Below are 24,098 nucleotides of genomic sequence, written 5' to 3' on the forward strand. Positions count from 1 at the left end.
CAGTGAGGGTGGTGAGAGCCTGGCCCAGGTTGCCCAGAGAGGTTGGAGCTGCCCCATTCCTGGCACCATTCCAGATTAGGCTGTCTGGGGTTCTGAGCAACCTGCTCTAGTTGAGGATGACCCTGCTGACTGCAGGGGGGCTGGAATGGATGGACCTTGAAAGATGTTTTCCAACCCTATCCAGCCTTGATTCTATGACTACTCTATGACTATTGTACAGCTGGTGACAAAACAACAAAATCCCTAAGCAAATACAAACAAACAGACAAACAGAAAGAAAGAAAGAAAGGAAGAGAAAGAAAGAATGAAAGAAAAAAAGAAAGAAAAATAAAAGAAAGAAAGAAAGAGAAAGGAAAGAAAAGAAAGAGAAAGAAAAAATAAAGAAAGAAAGAGAAAGAAGAGAAAGAAAGAAAGAGAAAGAAAAGAAAGAAAGAAAGGAAGAAAGAGAAAGAAGATAAAGAAAGAAAGAGAAAGAAAGAGAAAGAAAAGAAAGAAAGAACGAGAAAGAGAGAAAGAGAGAAAGAAAGAAAGAGAAAGAAAGAAAGAGAAAGAAAAGAAAGAAAGAAAGAACGAGAAAGAGAGAAAGAGAGAAAGAAAGAAAGAAAGAAAGAAAGAAAAAGAAAGAAAGAAAGAAAGAAAGAGAGAGAGAAAGAAAGAGAGAAAGAAAGAAAGAAAGAGAGAAAGAAAGAGAGAAAGAAAGAAAGAGAGAAAGAAAGAAAGGAAAGAAAGAAAGAAAAGGAAGAAAGGAAGAAAGGAAGAAAGAAAGAAAAAGAAAGAAAGAAGGAAAGAAAGAAAGAAAGGAAGAAAGGAAGGAAGAAAGGAAGAAAGAAAGAAATCAAGCAAGCAAGCTGTGGCTCTGCATCTGTATCTGTCACAAGAGCTTTCTCCATCTCACTGACATCCTCCTCATGACCATCACGAGGCACCAAGCACCCCAGCCCCTCACAGCTTCAATGTTATTTAACACTCAGGGCTGCTGGTGATAATTAAACCCTCAGTAGATGTGTGAAGGGTGGTCCTGCTATGGAAAGAGGAGAAGGAGGCCTCAAACAGATGTGGAGACAAGGACAGGTGGCCAATTTGGGGCTGATTGTCCTCAGGCAGCCTGAAGAAGCAGGACTGCTTCAAAAGAGCAGCCCAGAAGGTCAGTCACAACCTGGGCTGCATCAAAAGACTGCACTAGACTAGACTAGACTAGGAGTGGAATGGAATGGAATGGAATAGAATAGAATAGAATAGAATAGAATAGAATAGAATAGAATAGAATAGAATAGAATAGAATAGAATAGAATTAATGAGGTTGGAAAAGACCTCAGAGATCATTGAGTCCAACCTCTCACCCAACACCATCTAAGCAAATCAACCATGGCACCAAGTGCCTCAGCCAGGCTCTTCCTAAACACCAGGGATAGGGACTCCACCACCTCCCTGGGCAGCACATCCCAGTGGCCAATCTCTCTTGCTGGGAAGAATTTCTTCCTCACCTCCAGCCTAAACCTCCCCTGGCAGAGCTTGAGACTGTGTCCTCTTGTTCTGGTGCTGGGTGCCTGGCAGAAGAGACCAACCCCCACCTGGCTCCAACCTCCCTTCAGGTGGTTGGAGAGAGCAAGAAGGTCTCCCCTGAGCCTCCTCTTCTGCAGGCTAAGCAACCCCAGCTCCCTCAGCCTCTCCTCACAGGGCTGTGCTTGTGAAGAAGTTCTTTAATATTGAGGATGGTAGAGCACTGCAACAAGTTGCTTGGAGATGTGCTTGGGCCTCATCCTTAAAGGCATTCATTGTTAGGCTTGATGGGGCTCTGAGCAACCTGATTTAGCTGGGAATGTTCCCACTGACTGCAGGGGGGTTGGACTAGAGGACCTTTAAAGGTGCCCTCCAACCCAGTTTGTGTTCTATGAAAGAGCTCTTCTTGGCTTCCCATCTCAAGAATATTTCCTTGAGACTTCATTGCCTCCAAACTTGTGGAGAAGGATTGGTGTTGCTGTGGGGTTGCCAGCAAGCTGGGATGAAGGTCACCCTAAGGCAGCTCCAAATCATCCTCTTATCCTTCACAGAATCCCAGCAGGGTAGTGGATGGAAGGAACCTCTGGAGATCATCCAGCCCAACCCCCCTGCTGAAGCAGGGGCACCCACAGCAGCTTGCCCAGGATCACAATGTCCAACTGGGTTTGAAATCTCTCCAGGAGAGACTCTCTGGGGAGCCTGCTCCAGGGCCCCAGCACCCTTACAGTGAGAGTTTTCTCCTCATCTTCAGATGGATCCCCCTGGGTTCCAGTTTGTGCCAGTTGCCCCTTGTCCTGTTGCTGGAGTGGGGCAGGTGGTGAAGGCTCTGGAGAGCAGGGCTGGGGGGGGAGCAGATGAGGGACCTGTGGTTGTTTAGCCTGGAGAAAAGGAGGCTGAGGGGAGACCTCCTGGCTCTCTACAGCTCCCTGAAAGGAGGCTGGAGCCAGGTGGGGGTTGGTCTCTTTTGCCAAGGAACAAGTGACAGGATGAGAGTGTCTTTAGAGATTTGGTCTGCATGTATCTGGAGCCTTTCACTTGTGTTCTGAGAGTGCCAGCGAGTTGGTCAGAGGTGTGAAACCATACAGCTGTTTAGGCTGGGGAGGAGCTTTATGATCAAGTCCAAGCACCAACCCAACCCCACCAGGCCCAAGCAACCACGGTCCAAACTGCCACATCTACATGGTGCTTTGAACCCCTCCAGGGATGCTGACTCCACCACCTCCCTGGGCAACCTGTTCCAGGGCTTGGTCCCCATCTCACTGAACAAATATATTGCAATGCCCAACCCAAACTGGATTACATTCACCTCCTTTGTGCCCTGTTGCACATCCTCCCCAGGAAGAACCCAACCAGCCCAAGCAGCTGCTGTCCCAAACGATTAAGAGAGTGAAAAAAGGGATAATCTGGCTAGCTGCAGAGCTGGCATCTTGACACTGATCCTCCACAGCGCATTGGAGGAAGCAACTCACAACAAGAATTACAGCAGCTTAATAAAATTAATGCTGCCACACGTGTGGAGAGAGAGAGGGAGAGAGAAAGTCTAAATTGCAGTGTCAAAGTGGTCTAGCAGATTCCTTTTGATGGGATTACAGGTGTGGGAGATAAGAGGACCAGTGGGGAAGCAGCATCCTTCAGCAGGCGCTGGATTTACTCCTGCAGCACTTCTGGCAGAGGAATCAGGCTGCTGCAAATCACTGCATTACATTAAACAGGCTTGAAAAGCACAGGAGAGTTTAGAAAAGAAGCTTAATTGTACATGGAGAGCCACCACAGAAGGAGAGAGGCTTTAATCCAGGTCCCAGTTTTGGGGTGGTTTTGTTATTTTATCCAGAAGACAGAATGAGCCAGGCTGGAAAAGACCTCAGAGATCATCAAGCCCAACCTATCACCCAACACCATCTGATCAACTCAGCCATGGCACCAAGGGCCTCAGCCAGGCTCTTCCTAAACACCTCCAGGGATGGGGACTCCACCACCTCCCTGGGCAGCACATTCCCAGGGCCAGTCTCTCTTGCTGGGAAGAACTTTCTCCTCACCTCCTGATTAAACCTCCCCTGGCACAGCTTGAGACTGTGTCCTCTTGTTCTGGTGCTGCTTGCCTGGGAGAAGAGGCTGAGCAGAGAGCTGGGGATAGATGTTTTAGCAGGCCCTGTTGTGGCAGGCCAAGGGGTGGTGGTTTGAACTCAAAGAGGGAGATTCAGACTGGAGAGGAGGGAGAAAGGTTCGACACTGAGGGTGGGGAGAGCCCAACCCAGTTTGCCCAGAGAGGTGGGAGATGCCCCATCCCTGGAGCCACTCCTGGACAGGGACTCTGAGCAATGTGCTCTAGTTGCAGATGCCCCTGCTGACTGCAGAGGGATGGGATTAGATGGAGCTTAAAGGTCCCTTTCCACCCAGACATGATTCTATGACTGTGGACTACAGAGAACTGCTGGGTACAGAACAAACAACAGGAGGCATGAGCAAACCTTGATACAGACAGTCAAAAGGAGAAGCCCCATAGAACTGTGGAGGTTGGAAGAGGCCTCTAAGGGCAACAAAGCTGGGGAGGGGCTTGGAACACAGCCCTGGGAGGAGAGGCTGAGGGAGCTGGGGTTGCTTAGCCTGCAGAAGAGGAGGCTCAGGGGAGACCTTCTTGCTCTCTACAACTACCTTAAGGGAGGTTGTAGACAGGCAGAGGTTGGTCTCTTCTGCCAGGCAAGCAGCACCAGAACAAGAGGACACAGTCTCAGGCTGCACCAGGGGAGGTTTAGGCTGGAGGTTAGGAGGAAGTTTTACACAGAGAGAGTGATTGCCCACTGGAATGGGCTGCCCCAGGAGGTGGTGGGGTCACCATCCCTGGAGGTGTTCAGGAGGAGACTTGATGGGGTGCTTGGTGCCATGGATTAGTTGATTAGGTGGTGTTGGACTTGATGATCTTGAAGGTCTCTTCCAACCTGGTCTATTCTATTCTATTCTATTCTATTCTATTCTATTCTATTCTATTCTATTCTATTCTATTCTATTCTATTCTATTCCATTCTATTCCATTCCATTCCATCCTATCCTATCCTATCCTATCCTATCCTCTCCTATCCTACTCTATTCTATTCTATTCTCTGAGATCAAGTCCAACCACTTGCCAGGAGGTCACAATCTCCCCACTGCTGCTAAGCCACTACCACTAAAACACATCCCTCAGCCCTCCCTCAAGGCATCTTCTAAACACCTCCACCGAGTGTGACCCCCACCACCTCCCTGTGCAGCCTCTTCCAGTGCTTGAGAACCCTGCTTGGGAGTAATATTTTCCCAATGTCCAACCTAAACCTCCCTTGGCACAACTTGAGGCCATCTTTAAGGTCTCTTCCAGCCTTGGTGATACTGTGATATCTGCTCTTGTCCTGTCGCTTGCTGCACATGAGAAGAGACCCACCCACCATGATTCTGGGCCAGCAGAGATTTGTCTGGGGCAGGAGGAGATTTGGAGCAAAGCCAGAATATGAAAGTAGGAGTGAAGCTCTCAGGCTGCTGTGTGTGCTCCCAGCAGCTGCCACATCTTCGGCAGGACAAGGCTGCTCTGATGAACCAGACCGTGCAGGGTATATTAATGAGACCCACACTCCGAAGCCTCAGCCACCAAAGCAGTGAGCTCCTGAACTAGGATGAGATCCAAATATCCATTTCTGACAGAGCCCAGCTCTTGTACAAGCTAATTTCTTCCAAATAAAGCTGCAAGAGATCAAACCTCGAATGTGAAATGCTAGCAGGAGAAGAAATGTTCAAAGAGCAGAGACTAAAGGAAAGCCTTCCCAGTCCATCAAGCCCCACTAAATGCTGGAGAAGTCAATTAAAAGCAGTGAGAAGTGCTCAGATGTGCAGGAGAGGGCTATAGGTTCTTCATTAGCTGTGACTATATGGAGGAGAAGACACATCCACTTGGCTCTGGAGGGGGGTGAACAAGAACTGAAAGGAATCACAGAATGGTTAGAGTTGGAAAGGGCCTTCAAGATCATCCTCTTCCAAATCCCTGCCATGGGCAGGGACACCTTCCACTAGAGACCAGGTAGCTCAAGGCCTCATCCAACCCAGCCTTGAACACCTGGAAGGTGTCCAGAGAAGGGCAAGAAAGCTGGGGAGGGGTCTGGAGCACAGCCCTGGGAGGAGAGGCTGAGGGAGCTGGGGTTGCTGAGCCTAGAGAAGGGGAGGCTCAGGGGAGACCTTCTTGCTCTCTACAGCTACCTGAAGGGAGGTTGTAGCCAGGTGGGGGTTGGTCTCTTCTCCCAGGCAAGCAGCACCAGAACAAGAGGACACAGTCTCAAGCTGTGCCAGGGGAGGTTTAGGCTGGAGGTGAGGAAGCAATTCTTCCCAGCAAGAGAGATTGGCCATTGGGATGTGCTGCCCAGGGAGGTGGTGGAGTCCCCATCCCTGGAGGTGAGCCTGGCTGAGGCACTTGATGGTTGAGTTGATCAGATGGTGTTGGGTGAGAGATTGGACTTGATGATCTCTGAGGTCTTTTCCAACCTGGTTAATTCTATTCTATTCTATTCTATTCTATTCTATTCTATTCTATTCTATTCTATTCTATTCTATTCTATTCCTACTCTATTCTATTCTAACCTCCAAGGAGGGGGCACCCACAGCCTCCCTGGGCAGCCTGTGCCAGTGTCTCCCCAGCCTCACTGGCAAGAATTTCTTCCTAATCTCCAGTCTCCATCTCCCTTCATCCAGCTCAAAGCCCTTGCCCCTTGACTGTCACTGCAAGCCCTCCCCAGCTCTCCTGTAACCCTCTGCAGGTGCTGGAAGGGTGCTCTGAGGTCTCCCTGGAGCCTTCTGTTCAGCAAGGTGAAGAGCCCCAATTCCCTCAGCCTGTCCTCACAGGAGAGGTGCTCCAGCCCTCTGATCAGAGGCTTTGAGGTTCCCCCCTCCAGGCTGATGATCACAGCCCTCCCCCTTCAGAAGAGCTTCCTTTTCAGTGTGCCTTTTGTCCAGCAGGATAAGGACACAGTCATTGATGTCTTCCCTCCTGTGATTCTTTTCAACTGCCATCTCAGTGCCTTTCAGAGAGGCAGAGGAGATGCTGACACATCTCCAAGCTTTTTCTTAGAGATTCAGGAGCGAGAATAAACTCTGCCTGTGTGGATAGGAAGTTAATTAAGCCACACACCCGTGATTAACAAATGGAACACCTCAGAGGAGCGGCTGAGGGAAGTGGGATTGTTTAGTCTGGGGAAAAGGAGGCTAAGGAGAGACCTCCTGGCTCTCCACAGCTCCCTGAAAGGAGGTTGGGGCCAGCTGGGGACGTTCTGCAAGGCAGACCTTTGCAACACCACCTTGTTTTATCTGCCACAGGACAAAGCATGGATGGAAGAAAGACAGACAGCAGCCAGAAGGTCGTTCTGAGCAACCTGGAAAGGCTTCAGCTAGGGGAAAAGATCCACAATAATGATTTAGGGAAGTCCATTCTAAAGCCAGTGTAGACTGAAGGAAACCCAAAGCCTCCAAGCCCCCAACCCAGCTGCTGAAGGTGCAGGGGCTCAGCTTCCTGCAGTGTTTAGCCACTGCACTCCCAGCTTTGGAGTTCTGCTTGCAAATCCAGCTGCCAGTGGCTTCCAACTGAGTTACTCTGGCAAAGTTCATGCTGGGGGGGGGGGAGGAGGGGAATTTCAACCCACCACAGAAGTAAGCCCTGGCTTGTGCAAGAGCTTAAGGTGTGCTCCTCCACCACCAACTCAGAGGAGACACAGAGGTGAGATGAGTTACATAACAGCAGAGAGCAGGGTGAAGAGCAGCAGAACCCAGGGCTCAATTCCTAATCAAGCCAGGCATAACACTCAGTCTGCTGAGGGGAGTGGGGGTTGGTCTCTTCTGCCAGGCACCCAGCACCAGAACAAGAGGACACAGTCTCAAGCTGTGCCAGGGGAGGTTTAGGCTGGAGGTGAGGAAGAAATTCTTCCCAGCAAGAGAGATTGGCCATTGGGATGTGCTGCCCAGGGAGGTGGTGGAGTCCCCATCCCTGGAGGTGTTTAGGAAGAGCCTGGCTGAGGCACTTGGTGCCATGGTTGAGTTGATCAGATGGTGCTGGGTGAGAGGTTGGACTGGATGAGCTCTGAGGTCTTTGCCAGCCTGGTTAGTTCTGTATTCTGAAACTATCTAGTACAACTTATTGGCAAAACTTGAAGGGTTTCCCACACTTCCTGAGCTTCTCATGGCTCATGGAGCTTCCCTGTTGGAGAAATCATGGCTAAAAGGTCAGGGAACACAGGACACAGCTGTGCAATGGTGCAGGCAAGATGACAACTGTCACTCCAAGCCTGTGCTCTGCAAGAGGGGGCAGAACACAGCAGCTTTGCCTTCTCTGCTTTTCTGCCTCTCAAGGGCAGCAAGAACAGACACTGTCTACCTGCAGCATGGCCCTGCATCCTGAACATCAGCCAAGCAACATCACACAAACCTGCTCAACCCATGCAGCACCACTGACAGAATACAGAATTAACCAGGTTGGAAAAGACCTCAGAGGTCATTGAGTCCAAGCTCTTACCCAACACCATCTGATCAACTCAACCATGGCACCAAGTGCCTCAGCCAGGCTCTTCCTAAACACCTCCAGGGATGGGGACTCCACCACCTCCCTGGGCAGCACATCCCAATGGCCAATCTCTCTTGCTGGGAAGAATTTCTTCCTCACCTCCAGCCTGAACCTCCCCTGGCACAGCTTGAGATTGTGTCCTCTTGTTCTGCTGCTGCTTGCCTGGGAGAAGAGACCAACCCACACCTGGGTACAACCTCCTTTCAGGTAGCTGTAGAGAGCAAGAAGATCTCCCTTCAGCCTCCTCTTCTGCAGGCTAAGAATAGAATAGAATAGAATAGAATAGAATAGAATAGAATAGAATAGAATAGAATAGAATAGAATAGAATAGAATAGAATAGACCAGGTTGGAAAAGACCTCAGAGATCATCCAGTCCACCCTATCACCCAACACCATCTAATCAACTCAACCATGGCACCAAGTGCCTCAGCCAGGCTTCTCCAGAGTTGCTGACTCCACCACCTCCCTGGGCAGCACATTCCAAGAGCCAATTACTCCTTCTGGGAAGAATTTCTTCCCAACATGCAGCCTAAACCTCCCCTGGCACAGCTTGAGACTGTGTCCTCTTGTTCTGGTGCTGCTTGCTTGGAGAAGAGCCCAACCCCCACCTGGCTACAACCTCCTTTCAGGTAGCTGTAGAGAGCAAGAAGGTCTCCCCTGAGCCTCCTCTTCTGCAGGCTAAGCAACCCCAGCTCCCTCAGCCTCTCCTCCCAGGGCTGTGCTCCAGACCCCTCCCCAGCTTTCTTGCCCTTCTCTGGACACCTTCCAGCAGCTCAACAGCTTTCCTAAACCATGGACCCCAGAAGTGTTGGAACCATGCAGGTGAAACTGGGTAGTGATGTTCATCTGCTGATGCTTTAATGCTGCTAAAAAGCTACAGTCAGAGATTAAGGTGAAGCCTCTGGTTTTTTTTTCCCCCAGTATCTTCTCAAGCTGTGCCAGGGGAGGTTCAGGCTGGATGTTAGGAAGAGGTCCTTCCCAGAGAGAGAGATTGGCCATTGGGATGTGCTGCCCAGGGAGGTGGTGTCCTTGGAGACCTTCAAGAAGAGCCTGGATGAGGCACTGAGTGCCATGGTCTGGTTGATTGGATAGGGCTGGGTGACAGGTTGGACTGGCTGATCTTGGAGGTCTCTTCCAACCTGCTTGATTCTATGATTGTATGATTCCATGACCTGCAAGGACAATGTAATGAGGTGGGGGTTGGTCTCTTCTCCCTAATATCAGCTGACAGAATGAGAGTGAATGGCCTCAAATTGTGCCAGGGGAAGTTTAGCTTGGATGTGAGGAACAATTTCTTTGCTTTAACAGTGGTCAGGCACTGGAACAGGCTGCCCAGGGAGGTGGTGGAGTCCCCATCCCTGGAGGTGTTCAAGAAAGGAGCCTTGGTTTAGCTGTCAGGAGGTGTTGGGTGAGAGGTTGGACTTGATGCTCTCTGAGGTCTTTTCCAACCTGGTTGATTCTATGACTCTATGAAGCCTTCAGAGACCATAAAACCAATCCATCAAAGGCTGGTAAATGTTGAAGATGGATGATCACACCCCAGCATTGGCTTTCTTGGCCTGGAGATGCCAGTTTCATTTCATCATTTCCATAAGTTACTTAGTCTCTCATGCAGAAGTCCTCCCTGCTCCAGGAGCCTGACTGTGCTGATCCTCGGCGCTGTCCCCAGTGAAATGAAGCTGCAAATTAGAGCAGCACGAACCTCAGGCTGGGCCAGAGCTGTTCCTACACCTGAGGAGGCTCTGGCTCAGAGAACCACTGAAACAATCTGGCTCATTGTGAGTGTTAAAAGGGAAATCAAAAGGAAGAGACAGGTCACCTCATGCAGGCAGGCTTATGGCCACCAGGCCAGCATTGTCTGTCATCTCACACAGAGCACCAGCATTTGTCACAGAATCATAGATTCAAACAGGTTGGAAAAGACATCTAAGATCATTAGGTCCAGTTGTTAACCAAACACCACCATGACCACTGAGCCATGTCCCCAGGTGCCATGGCCACACATTTCTTGACCACCTCCAGGCATGGTGACTCCAGCACCTCCCTGGGCAGCCTGTGCCAGTGCCTGACCACTCTTGCAGCCAAGAAATTGTTCCTCATCTCCAACCCAAACCTCTCCTGGTGCAACTTGAGACCATTTCCTCTTGTTCTGTCACTTGTTCCTTGGGGGGAAAGACCAACTCCCAACCCCCACCTCACTCCAGCCTCTTTTCAGGGTGTTGTAGAGAGCAATGAGGTCTCCTTTCAGCCTCCTTTTCTCCAGGCTGAACACCTCCAGTTCCCTCAGCTGCTCCTCACCAGATCTGTTCCAATGCCTGACCACTCTTGCAGCCAAGAAATCGTTCCTCATGTCCAAACTAACCCTCCCCTGGCACAATTTCAGGCCATTCCCTCTCAATCTATCACCTGATACTAGGGAGAAGAGACCAACCCCCACCTCTCTTGAACCTCCTGTCAGGGAGTTGTAGAGAGAAAGGAGGTCTCCCCTCAGCCTCCTTTTCTCCTCATTCTCATGGCCAGTGTCTCATCCAAGCATTTCTGAGTAATGGTTGCATTTCACTTTCACAGAATCCCAGCGTGGTGGGAGTTAGAAGATACCTTAAAGGTCATCTAAGGCCAACCCCCCTGCAGCCAGCAGGGACAGCCACAGCTGGAGCAGGCTGCTCAGATCTCCAGACAGCCTGACCTGCAGTGGGTCCAGGGATGGGACATTTGCCACCTCTCTGGGCAACCTGGGCCAGGCATCCATGGCCCTCAGGATGAGGGGCAATGGCTTTGAGCTGGAAGAGGGGAGATGGAGACTGGAGATGAGGAAGAAATTCTTTCCAGTGAGGGTGGTGAGACCCTGGCACAGGCTGCCCAGGGAGGCTGTGGATGCCCCCTCCCTGGAGGTGGTCAAGGCCAGGTTGGATGAGGGCTTGAGCAAGCTGGGCCAGTGGAAGGTGTCCCTGCCCAGGGGAGGGGTTTGAAACTGGATGATCTTTAACATCCCTTCCAACCCAACCCATTCCAGGATCATCATCACCCTTGACAAGCAGGATCAAGCAAATGACTTGGCTGGGTTGGGCTGGACTTGATACCCAGGAATACAACCTAAAGGATTCTATGAAGGTGTGCTGGAAGGGCAACCTGGTCTCTAATGGAAGGTGTCCCAGCTCATGGCAGGGGCTCACAACTGGATGGTCCCTTCCAACCCAAACCATTCTGTGGATCTATGATTTAACCACCCCAAGCCGTTCTGTGTGGTGTCTCCAACCAAAACATAGCACCAAAGAAAGAAGAGCTCTCATCAGGCCATGACACTCTGCAGCAGAAAGCATCTCAGGATGATCCTTTACCAGCTTTTTTTCTGCTTTCCTTCCACTCTGCACCATTTCAAGGGCAAATATCAGCCCTTTTTTTGAAAGCAAGCCTCTGTTTAGCTCAGTGGAGAATAAAGCCTCAGCTAAAGCTGGGCTAGATGCATAGGTTTTGGCAGCCTGATTCATATCTCATGCAAGTTAATGCAGGTTTTAATGATCTCAGGGAACCATTGGATCAGGATCCACTTTGTGGTCATGATTCTGAAAGCATGGAGTGACTCATAAGCTCCTAGCTTCTCCTTGGTGGTTTGAGAAAAGGGATGAAGCTGTTTGGGAGCTCTTCCACAACCTTCAAGTTCCAAGGCAGCAGAAGCACTTGCAAAACCAAAATGAATGGCCCAGAAAAAGAAAACCAGCAGTGAGAAAATGGAGGACATCCATTTCATTGTGCTGGGCTGCACCTGATCATCTGAAAGATCTTCTTGGTGGGTGGAAATTGGCCAGCAGAAGAGGGCCTGGGGGTGGTGGCTGACAGCTGGCTGATGAGGAGCCACCGCATGCCCAAGAGGCCAGGAACGGCATCCTGGGCTTGCAGCAGCAAGTGTGGCCAGGGGGACCAGGGCAGGGATTGTGCCCCTGTGTTCAGCACTGCTGAGGCCACAGCATGCATCCTGGGCTCACTTCTGAGCTCCTCACTCCAAGAAGGACATTGAGGGGCTGGGGCAGGTCCAGAGAAGGACAACGAATCTGGTAAAGGGTCTGGAGAACAGGGCTGGGGAGGAGCAGCTGCAGGAGCTGGGGCTGTTCAGTCTGGAGAGAAGGAGGCTGAGGGGAGATGTCTGCTCTCTGCAGCTCCCTGAGGGACCCAGGTGGTGGTTGGTCTCTTCCTGCAAGGGGCAAGTGACAGGACAAGAGCAGCCCTAAGGGAGGTGGTGGTTGGAGGTGAGGAACAATCCCTTTCCTGCAAGAGTGGGCAGGCATTGAAAGAGGCTACCCAGGGAGGGGGTGGAGTCCCCAGCCCTGGAGGGGTTTCAGAGCCCTGGAGATGTGGTGCTGAAGGACATGGTTTGGTGGTGACCTGTCACTGATGGGTTGACAGTGGTACTCAGTGATCTTGGAGCATCTTTTGCCACCTAAATGGTTCTGTGACTCTATGATGTGGGCCTGGCAGTCTGTCCCTGATCCTTCTCAGGCCCAAACCCCTGTCTGACCCTGGAACCTTCACAGAGTCACAGGATGGCAGGGGTTGGAAGGGACCTCTGGAGATCATCCAGTACAACCCCCCTGCCAGAGCAGGGTACAGTATCACAGAATCACTAAGGTTGGAAGAGACCTCAAAGACATCGAGTCCAACCTGTCACCACCCACCTCATGACTAGACCATGGCACCAAGTGCCACATCCAGTCCCCTCTTGAACACCTCCAGGGATGGGGACTCCACCACCTCCCTGGGCAGCACATCCCAGTGGCCAATCTCTCTTGCTGGGTAGAACTTTCTCCTCACCTCCAGCCTAAACCTCCCCTGGCACAGCTTGAGACTGTGTCCTCTTGTTCTGGTGCTGGCTGCCTGGGAGAAGAGACCAACCCCCCCCGGCTACAACCTCCCTTCAGGGAGTTGTAGAGAGCAATGAGGTTCACCCAGAGCAGACTGCACAGGACAGTGTCCAGGTGGGTTTTGTACATCTCCAGTGACGAAGACTCCACCACATCCCTGGGTAGCCTCCTCCAGAGCTCCACAACACTCCAAGTTTCACCACAATGCCTGCTCCTAAAACCTGACTCCTCAGCACCTGATTACAAGAGAGACCAGGCAGTTCTGTTCCACTTTCTGTGCCATGTGGAGTGAGTGACTGCTGGTTTGCATCACCACTGAGGAAAGCAGAGTGGGCTCATGAGCAGCTTGCACACTGCTTTGTCCCCATACACCCACCTCATCATGAGTGAACACAGCTGCAACTACATGGCAACACCAGAGATTTACTCAGAGATGTGGTGCTGAGGGACATGGCTTAGCACCAGCCTTGGTAGAGCTAGAGAAGGGCTGGACATAGAATCATAGAACTGTCAGGCTTGGAAGGGACCTCAAGGCTCAGCCAGTCCCAACCCCCTGCCACGGCCAGGGACACCTCACACCACAGCAGGTTGCTCACAGCCACCTCCAGCCTGGCTGCAAACACCTCCAGGCAGGAGGCTGCCACCACCTCCCTGGGCAGCCTGTGCCAGGCTCTCACCACCCTCCTGGGGAACAACTTCTTCCTCACATCCAATCTCAATCTCCCCATTTCTAGTTTTGCTCCATCCCCCCAGTCCTATCCCTCCCTGACACCCTCACAAGTCCCTCCCCAGCTTTCTTGGAGCCCCCTGCAGATCCTGGAAGGCCACAATGAGGTCTCCTTGGAGCCTTCTCTTGTCTTCCTCAGACTGAACAACCTCAACTCCCTCAGTCTGTGCTCACAGCAGAGCAGCTCCAGCCCTCTGCTCATCCTCCTGGCCCTTCTCTGGACACCTTCCAGCACCTCAAGATCCATGTCCAGGCTTGGTGGTCCTCAAGGTCTTTCTCAACCAACAGGATTCTATGGTGTGGTAGTTTCAGGCTATGTCTTTTAAACATTGCAGACTGTAGTTCTGGCTTGTCAATCCAGCTTTCACTTGCCTCCAGCTGGCCTGGGCTGGCAAAGTTAATGTTGGGGAGCAGGGGGAGAGGGGCAAATGTCAACCCACCACATGTGGCTGCATGAAAGAGACAGGTTAAGCACAGACTGTGCCCAGGTGCGGTGAACCCAGCAGCATTCAGCACAAACCAGAAGGTACAGCAAATGCTATGCCCTCAAAATAGAGCCTGCAGAAGCCTGTTCAGCCAATTAACAAAGCCCTCAGCACAATTCCATTCATGTTGTGTGCTATAAACCATGGCTGAAGTTGCTGCATATCCACTTCTCTTAAGCCCTTTCCTTTGCAGCCTCCACGGCTTCCCCCCAAGTGACAGCAATGGGAATCATGTGAGTGCTTCTTAAAGGGCAGAATGAACCTTTCAGCTGTAAAAACCACAGCTTGCTCTGCTCCTCAGCTGCAGCTTTCTTCAGCTGGGAGGCTGTGGATGCCCCCTCTCTTCAAGGCCAGGTTGGAGGAGGCCTTGAGCACCCTGCTCTGATGGGAGCCCGTGGCAGGGGAGTTGAAACTAGATGTTCCTTGAGGTCCCTTCAAGCTCAGGCCACTCTAAGATTCTTTGCCTCTTAGACATCCAACTAAACCTGGATTTTGCCCTCCTGGTTGACAAACACATCATGAACAGCTTCAGACACTAAAACATCCTAAAATGAGGCATTTTGCTCCAGGAAATCAACTGCAGCCTCATTACTGCCGTTGGAGAAGACCTGGATTTCTCCCCTGGCAGGTTTCCTTGGAGGATTGGGTGCTCATAGCTGTATTCCCCTGTGCAACCACTGAGGCTACCATCCCATTCTGTCCCTGCTTGGCTGCTGTTTGTGTGTGTAGGAGAAGCTGTGAGGAAGCAGCACAGCGTCCTTCAGCTCTATTTTCTTCCCCAGGAAGGTGGTGACACAGACACTGACCCAGGATATTTTGGTGCATGTTAAGCCATCCAAAAAAAGCCTCCTCAAATGCTGCTGGACAAGAGCAGGCACAACACAAGCTGAACCAGAGGTGGGTTAGACCATGGCACGTGAGAGGTGTCCAGAGAAGGGCAAGAAAGCTGGGGAGGGGTCTGGGGCACAGCCCTGGGAGGAGAGGCTGAGGGAGCTGGGGTTGCTTAGCCTGCAGAAGAGGAGGCTCAGGGGAGACCTTCTTGCTCTCTCTGGTTGTAGCCAGGTGGGGGTTGGTCTCTTCTCCCAGGCAAGCAGCACCAGAACAAGAGGACACAGTCTCAAGCTGTGCCAGGGGAGGTTTAGGCTGGAGGTGAGGAGAAAGTTTTTCCCAACAAGAGAGATTGGCCCTTGGGATGTGCTGCCCAGGGAGGTGCTGGAGTCCCCATCCCTGAAGGTGTTCAAGAAAGGCTTGGATGTGGCACTTAGAGCCATGGTTTAGTTGTCAGGAGGTGTTGGGATTTAGGTCATAGGTTGGACTTGATGATCTCTGAGGTCTTTTCCAACTTTATTGATTCTATGATTCCATGACTCCTTCAGCTCACACCAACACTGTTGCCTGAGGTCTGCCAGAGCCCTGTGGGCTCCCAGCAAGACTCACAGTGACGCTGGCTTCCTGAACCAGCCATTCTCAAGGTAGTTTTATACTGGTGCAGCCCTGCAGGCCAGGAAATGCCATCAGGTCCTACCTCCATGCACCATCTTAAAGCAGTCATCATGTAAGAACATAGCTACAAGTTGAAAACTGTGAAGATGAGGCAGCGAGTGCCCAGCTGGCCAAGAAGCTCAACAGCATCCTGGCTGTGTGGCCAGCAGGACCAGGGCAGGGATTGTTCCCCCTCCATTCCACACACACAGAGTTAGTACCAACTTACAGGGGTATTAAATCAAAGCAGAATTTGTCCCATCACAAGTTGGACAACAAAGCTAAACAGAACAGAAAGCTGGGGAGACAAAATTAGAATAGAACAGAATAGAATAGAATAGAATAGACCAGACCAGACCAGACCAGGTTGGAAGAGACCTTCAAGATCATTGTGTCCAACCTCTCATCCAACACCACCCAACCAACTAAACCATGCAACCAAGCACCCTGTTAAGTCTCCTCCTGAACACCTCCAGTGATGGTGACTCCACCACCTCCCTGGGCAGCCCATCCCAATGGGCAATCACTCTCTCTGTGTAAGACTTCCTCCTAACCTCCAGCCTAAACCTCCCCTGGCGCAGCCTGAGACTGTGTCCTCCTGTTCTGGTGCTGGTTGCCTGGGAGAAGAGACCAACCTCTGCGAATCAGAGAACCATTTGACTGGGAAAGACCTTTAAGCTCTTTGAGTCCAACTCCCACCCAAATGTGAGAAAATTTCTTTGCTGCAGGAGTGGTCAGGCTTGGAACAGGCTGCCCAGGGAGGTGGTGGAGTCCCCATCCCCTGGAGGTGATCAAGAAACCTGTGGCCAAGGCCCTTGGGGACATGGTTTGGTGGCCATGGTGGGGTTGGGTTGGTGGTTGGACTGGGTGACCTTAGGGGTCTTCTACAGCTGAAATAATTCTATGATCCCCACCAAATGTAGAGGAATGACTTCAATTCTCTTTAGCTCTGGACTGTCCTAATTTCCAAAGCCATTTTAATCCCCAAACCTTCCTCTCCAGGACCATGTGATGATGGAGGTTGCTCAAACCCTTTTTCCACTCAACTGATAACAACCATTCAGGTTACATAGTCCAGTTAAATGGAGCCAGTAGTTACTACCAGTTCATGGCCTGAAATTGTGCCAGGGGAGGCTCAGGTTGGACATGAGGAACAGTTTGTTCACTGCAAGAGTGGTCAGGCATTGGAAGAGGCTGCCCAGGGGGGTGGTGGAGTCCCCATGCCTGGAGGTGTTCATGAAACCTGTGGCCATGGCCCTTGGGGACATGGTTTCATGGCCATGGTGGGGTTGGGTTGATGGTTGGACTGGATGATCTTTCAAACCCAAACAATCCTCTCCTCCTATGATTCTACACTTCGTTTTGTTGATTCCCTTTCAATGTAACCCCCCTATTTTAATCAGCTGAGTCTCAGTCATTCCAGGTGAAACACTGGAAGCCTTGCTAAGACAAACCTCAGCTTCCTCAACACACCAGCAGCCAACTCTCTCATGCTCCACCTTCCTGACTGGCAATCCCTCACCCTCCCATCCTGCCCTGGGATCTAATGAGTGTACTTTGAGTTATACCTCTGGAGCTCTCTTGGCTTCAGTGAGATTATGAGGCTGGAAAGGAGGCAGATTTGGCCCTTCTGGGTATGTCCAGAAAGAAAGAAGAAGCTGGGCGAGGTTTCAGAGTCAAATCTCCTGCATCTGGTCATAAACTCCTTCCCAAAGATGAATTAAATTAGCCTGGGTAACAGACATCAGAGCAAAAAGCTTAATGTGTTTTGATGTTGAGATGAGCCCCAGACAATTTATTAGGAAACAAATAATGGTGGGAAATTACAGATCACAGCTGAAAAGAAGAGAAACTGCCTTAATATTGATAGCTTTGTCCACCATGCAATTTCCACTGCCTCTTTCTGCTCCTCTCTGGCTCAGGCACTCAGTTACTGCAACACGCTCATCACTGCAGCAACAGACATCTGCTCCTCCTCCTGAGACCTGTGGGCAGCTCACAGACTCACACAGAACAGTAGGGCTTGGAAGGGACCTCTGGAGATCATCCAGTCCAACCCCCCTGCTAAAGCAGGGCACCCACAGCAGCTTGCTCAGGAGCACAACAGCCAGGGGGGCTTGGAAGCTCTCCAGACAAGGAGACTCCACAGCCTCTCTGGGCAGCCTGCTCCAGGCCTCCAGCACCATCAGAACAAACAACTTTCTGCTCCTGTTCAGATGGAACCTCCTGGGTTCCAGTTTGTGCCTGTCCCTGGGCACCACTGAGCAGAGTCTGGCCCCAGCCTTTTGCCCCCCACAGGTCCTTTAGCTCTTGCTGAGCATTGCTCAGCTCCCCTCTGGGGCTGCTCTTCTGCAGGCTCTCAGCCCCAGGGCTCTCAGCCTTTCCTCCTCACAGAGGACCTACTGGTTGTGTGTGTTACTAGAGTGAGCACTGAGCACTATTGAGCCCACACCCCAAATACTGGGCTCAGATTTGGGCCCTCACTACCAGAGTGCTGGAGCAGGGCAACAAAGCTGGGGAGGGGTCTGGAGAACAGGGCTGGTGAGGAGCAGCTGAGGGAGCTGGGGGTGTTCAGCCTGGAGAGAAGGAGGCTGAGGAGAGACCTTCTGGCTCTCTGCAACTCCCTGAAAGGAGGCTGGAGCCAGGTTGGGTTTGGTCTCTCCCCCAAAGGAACAAACAATAGGACAAGAGGACACAGCCTCAACTCATGCCAGGGGAGGGTTAGGTTGCCTATTAGGAAAAAAAATATCCCCAGAGCAGGTTCTCAGGCACTGAACCAGGCTGCCCAGGGAGGTGGTGGAGTCCCCATCCCCGGAGGTATTCAGCAGACACACTGATGATGTGTTTAGGGTCGTGGATGCTCCAAGCCCCTCAGCATCTTTGTGTGGACTCTGATGCTGAGAAGGGCCAACAACAGGTCTGGTACTCAGTGTTGTAGATCTTTTCCTTAATGCCAAAGAAAGGAGCAGCCAAGTTCTCCACTGTAAGGTACACAGAGAAAGAGGATGAATAGAGGCCATGAGGTACAGAATACACAATTAACCAGGTTGGGAAAGACCTCAGAGACCATCCAGTCCAACCTCTCACCCAACACCACCTAAGCAACTCAACCATGGCACCAAGTGCCTCAGCCAGGCTCTTCCTGAACACCTCCAGGGATGGGGACTCCACCACCTCCCTGGGCAGCACATCCCAAGGGCCAATCTCTCTTGCTGGGAAGAACTTTCTCCTCACCTCCAGCCTAAACCTCCCCTGGCACAGCTTGAGACTGTGTCCTCTTGTTCTGGTGCTGCTTGCCTGGGAGAAGAGACCAACCCCCACCTGGCTCCAACCTCCCTTCAGGGAGTTGTACACAGCAAGAAGGTCTCCCCTGAGCCTCCTCTTCTGCAGGCTAAGCAACCCCAGCTCCCTCAGCCTCTCCTCCCAGGGCTGTGCTCCAGACCCCTCCCCAGCTTTGTTGCCCTTCTCTGGACACCTTCCAGCAGCTCAACATCTTCCCTAACCTGAGGGCCCCAGAACTGGTCACAGGTAGCTTCTGTAGATGATGTCAGGCTTGTCAGCTCATCAGGGACAGAATGGTTGCTCTTTTCTTTTCCTGGTCAACCCTAACCATTTCTCTTCTGGAGTACTGCATCTGAGGTGAGCAGAACAAACTAATTTCTCTTCATCTTCTGTTTCTGATTGATGTCTTCTGGTGCTGCTCACCCCTTGCTGCCAGAGCCAGGGTGGTCAGAGGGACTAGAAAGTTCCTCAGGAAGGACACCACTTCCTCTGCTTGAAAGTTCCCCAGAGCTGTTCTAAAGCTTTAAAGAAATGGTCCCCTCCTGGAAGTGGAAAAAAAAATAGAAGGACAACTGGATATGGAAAAAGCTCAAAATAGGATGAAAAGGATGGGCAAAGGTAGAGGCTCCTCTGTGAAGAGTCACTAAGTAGGTCAGTTTGAAAAGAGATGAGTGGGGGGAAACATGAGAGAGAGCTACCAAGTCCCAGGTGGCATGGAAAAGATGGAGCAGGAGCAGCTCATCATCCTCTCCAGGGCAAGAATGAGAGCTCCACTTAATGCTGGGACCACAGAAAGGCTCTTGGCAGCAGTCTGTTCATCTTCCCTCTCCATTTCCCCCCAGGTTAGCCCTTAACTTGTTACAGTGAGTTTAGTGTCATCAGTCACAAGCAAACAGAACCACAGAACCACCTCACTTGGAAAAGACCTCCAAGGTCAGTGAGTCCAACTGCTGACCCAACACCACCATGCCCCCCAAGCCATGTCCCCAGGTGCCATGGACACACATTTCCTGAACCCCTCCAGGCATGGTGACTCCACCACCTCCCTGGGCAGCCTGTTCCAGTGCCTGACCACTCTGGGAGGAAAAAAATTGTTCCTTATGTCCAATCTAACCCTCCCCTGGGGCAATTTCAGTCCACTTCACCTGACACTAGGGAGAAGAGACCAACCCCCACCTGGCTCCAACCTCCTTTCAGGGAGTTGCAGAGAACCAGAAGGTCTCCCCTCAGCCTCCTTTTCTCCAGGCTGAACACCCCCAGTTCCCTCAGCTGCTCCTCCCCAACCCTGTTCTCCAGACCCTTCACCTCCTCTGGACCTGCTCTAGCACCTCAATGTCCTGCTTGGAGTGAGGAGCCCAACAGTGAGCCCAGGATTCATGATGTGGCTTCACCACTGCCCAGCACAAGGGGACAATCCCTTCTCTGGTCCTGCTTGCCACACTGTTAGTGATCCAAGCCAGGATGCTGGTGGCCTTCTTGGCCACCTGAGCACACTGCTGGTTCATCTTCAGCCAGCTGTTCACCAGCACCCCCAGGGCCTTTTTGTGATGAGTCTTTGTGCTGAGACAGCACTTGCAACACTGAAAAGTGGCAAGCTGGCACAGCTTGAGACTGTGTCCTCTTGTTCTGGTGCTGCTTGCCTGGGAGAAGAGACCAACCCCCACCTGGCTACAACCTCCCTTCAGGGAGTTGGAGAGAGCAAGAAGGTCTCCCCTGAGCCTTCTCTTCTCCGGGCTAAGCCACCCCAGCTCCCTCAGCCTCTCCTCATAGGGCTTGTGCAAGTTCCACCTGAACAGGAGAAGAAACTTGTTTGTTGTGAGGATGCTGGAGGCCTGGAGCAGGCTGCCCAGAGAGGTTGTGGAGTCTCCTCTGGAGAGCTTCCAAAGCCAGCTGGGCATTGTGCTGCTGGGCAAGCTGCTGGGGGTGCCCTGCTTCAGCAGGAGGGTTGGGCTGGACGGTCTCCAGAGGTGCCTTATCATGTACAGTTGTATAATTCGATGATTCTGTGTCTTGGACAAGGACTGAGCCTGGCCTGGCTCTTTGCAGCACACCTAGTGAGGCTAAATCCGTCCAGCCAAAAATAGCAGCGCTGATTGAAGAGCGCCGGCAGCCCTCACGCTCTGACTGGCAGCTCCAGGATCTTCGTCCTGAACTTGTGGAAGTTAACATATTGCTGCCATTAGGGATGGAAATAATCACTCAGCAGCAGAGTGCTAATGACAGCCCATTAAAGGAAATAAATAAGCAAGTGCCTTTCCCCAGCAGAGCGATGGCACAGGCGCCGGGGAGCCTTGGGAGACGCACAGAAATAGACCTTCTCAAGAGGTTTCTCCACACAGATGTGGAGGTTGGTGTGCTGGCAGAGGCCACCATGGCACTGCTTTTTGCTCCTCTGGTGTCCCCCAGGGCTCAGTGCTGGGGCCAGCTCTCCTTCAGCTCTGTATCAGGGGACTGGTGTGCCCTCAGCCACTTTGCAGATGGAACTGAATTGGGTGGCAGTGTTGATCTGCTGGAGGGTAGGAAGGGTCTGCAAAGGCATCTGGCCAGGCTGGATCCATGGGCCAAGGTCAACTGTCTGTATTTGGAATGGAATGGAATGGAATGAAATGGAATGGAGTGGAATGGAATAGAATGGAGTAGAGTAGGGTAGAGTAGAATAGAGTAGAATAGAAGTAGAGTAGAGTGGAATGGAAGTAGAGTGGAATGGAATGGAAGTAGAGTGGAATGGAAGTAGAGTGGAATGGAATGGAATGGAATGGAATGGAATGGAATGGAATGGAATGGAATGGAGTGGAATGGAATGGAATGGAGTAGAGTAGGGTAGAGTAGAATAGAGTAGAATAGAAGTAGAGTAGAGTGGAATAGAAGTAGATTGGAATGGAATGGAAGTAGAGTGGAATGGAATGGAAGTAGAGTGGAATGGAATGGAAGTAGAGTGGAATGGAATAGAAGTAGAGTGGAATGGAATAGAAGTAGAGTGGAATGGAATAGAAGTAGAGTGGAATGGAATGGAATGAACCAGGTTGGGAAAGACCTTTCAGATCATCCAGTCCAACCTATCACCCAACACCATCTAATCAACTCAACCATGGCACCAAGTGCCCCATGGGTTGAATAAGGCCAAGAACTGGGTCCTGCATTTGTGGCAAAAAGCCTCCATGAATGCTCCAGGCTTGGGGCAGAGTGGCTGGAAACTGCCTGGTGGAAAAGGACCTAGGAGTGTTGGACAAGAGACAGCTGAAGATGAGCCAGGGTGTGCCCAGGTGGCCAAGAAAGCCAACAGTATCCTGGCTTGGATGAGCAGCAGGACCAGGGAAAGGATTGTCCCCCTGTGCTGGGCACTGCTGAGGTCACACCTTGAGTACTGAGGCATGACACCTGGGGACATGGCTCAATGGCTTATGGTGGTGTTGGTTTGGTGGCTGGTGGCTGATGATCTTAAAGGTCTTTTCCAACAAAATCAAGTCTATGATTTAACTTCAGTGTGGCCTCTCTGACTACTGCAGAAACCCCTGGGGAGAAACAAAACCAAACGAAAAACTCTCAGGAAAATCCTGCAGCCATCTGCAGCCAGGGAGCAGCAACTGATGGGAGCCTTCTTTTACAGCCCTGGAGCAAATGTCCTGCAAACACTCACTGAGCAACTGAAGGTTGTCCTCATGTGTCAGGAAGACCATTATTCCTCAAAAATGGCATGTGAAGGAGGTTGGGGTTGCTTAGCCTGCAGAAGAGGAGGCTCAGGGGAGACCTTCTTGCTCTCTCCAGCTCCCTGAAGGGAGGTTGGAGCCAGGTGGGGGTTGGTCTCTTCTCCCAGGCAAGCAGCACCAGAACAAGAAGACACAGACTCAAGCTGTGCCAGGGGAGGGTTAGGCTGGAGGTGAGGAGAAAGATCTTCCCAGCAAGAGAGATTGGCCCTTGGGATGTGCTGCCCAGGGAGGTGGTGGAGTCACCACCCCTGAAGGTGTTTAGGAAGAGCCTGGCTGAGGCACTTGGTGCCATGGTTGAGTTGATCAGATGGTGTTGGGTGAGAGGTTGGACTGGATGATCTCAAAGGTCTCTTCCAACCTGCTTAATTCTATTCTATTCTATTCTATTCTATTCTATTCTATTCTATTCTATTCTATTCTATTCTATTCTATTCTATTCCATTCCATTCCATTCCATCCTATTCCATCCCATCCCATCCCATCCCATCCCATCCCATCCCATCCCATCCCATCCCATCCCATCCCATCCAATTCCATGAGAACTACAGCAGAGAGTCCAGGGGAGGCTCCAAAGACGCTGAGGGCCCTGGAGCCTCCCTGTGAGGAGGACAGGCTGAGAGCCCTGGGGCTGTTGAGGCTGCAGATCACCGCAGGAGCAAGCAGGATTTAGGAGAAAGGGGAGGGGGGAGGAAATATAAATGGGGACCAAAAAAAAATTCTATAGATATAGAAAAATCCTTTGCCATATAAGGGGCTGTGAACATTTTCCCACTTAAGACAACGTGTGGGATCATATTCACAGACACAGAAATATGTTCTGTTCCCTGACACCCACAGTCCCCCAGAACACCGGGCTGAAGCGCTGGCACGAAGCACAACCATTTGTTAAGCACTGGGGGGGGGGGGGGGGAAATGCCTCACATAATTAGAGAAAGGCTGAAAGCCACCAATTTAGTGCTCAGGCTTTGAAAGATGAAGAGTGGTGCTTGTGTTGTGGGCTTTGGGGGTTTTTAGTGTGTTTTATTTTATTGTAGGAACAGCTCAAGCTTCATAGACTCACAGAACGGTAGGGGTTGGAAGCACCTCTGGAGAGCATCCAGTCCAACCCCCCCTGCTAAAGCAGGGCAGCCACAGCAGCTTGCCCAGCAGCACAATGCCCAGCTGGGGATGGAAGCTCTCCACACAAGGAGACTCCACAACCTTGCTGGGCAGTCTGCTCCAGGCCTCCAGCACCATCAAGAAAAAGAAGTTTCTCCTCCTGGTCAGGTGGAACCTCCTGGGTTCCAGTCTGTGCCCATTGCCCCTTGTGCTGTCCCTGGGCACCACTGAGCAGAGTCTGACCCCAGCCTCTTGCCCCCCACAGCTCCTTTAGCTCTTGCTGAGCATTGCTCAGCTCCCCTCTGGGGCTGCTCTTCTGCAGGCTCAACAGCCCCAGGGCTCTCAGCCTTTGCTCCTCACAGAGCTGCTCCAGGCCCCTCAGCATGTTCAGAGCC

At 51.5% G+C, this 24,098-nt stretch overlaps 1 protein-coding gene across 1 annotated transcript in view; it reads right to left on the minus strand.

Annotated features, from left to right (window-relative positions):
* LRRC7 (leucine rich repeat containing 7) overlaps positions 1–24,098 on the minus strand; it is a 186,813-nt gene that overhangs the window by 155,606 nt on the left and 7,109 nt on the right. The window lies entirely within an intron of this gene.

The sequence above is a fragment of the Dryobates pubescens genome, chromosome 11 (assembly GCF_014839835.1).
Source record: "Dryobates pubescens isolate bDryPub1 chromosome 11, bDryPub1.pri, whole genome shotgun sequence".
NCBI lineage: Eukaryota > Metazoa > Chordata > Aves > Piciformes > Picidae > Dryobates > Dryobates pubescens.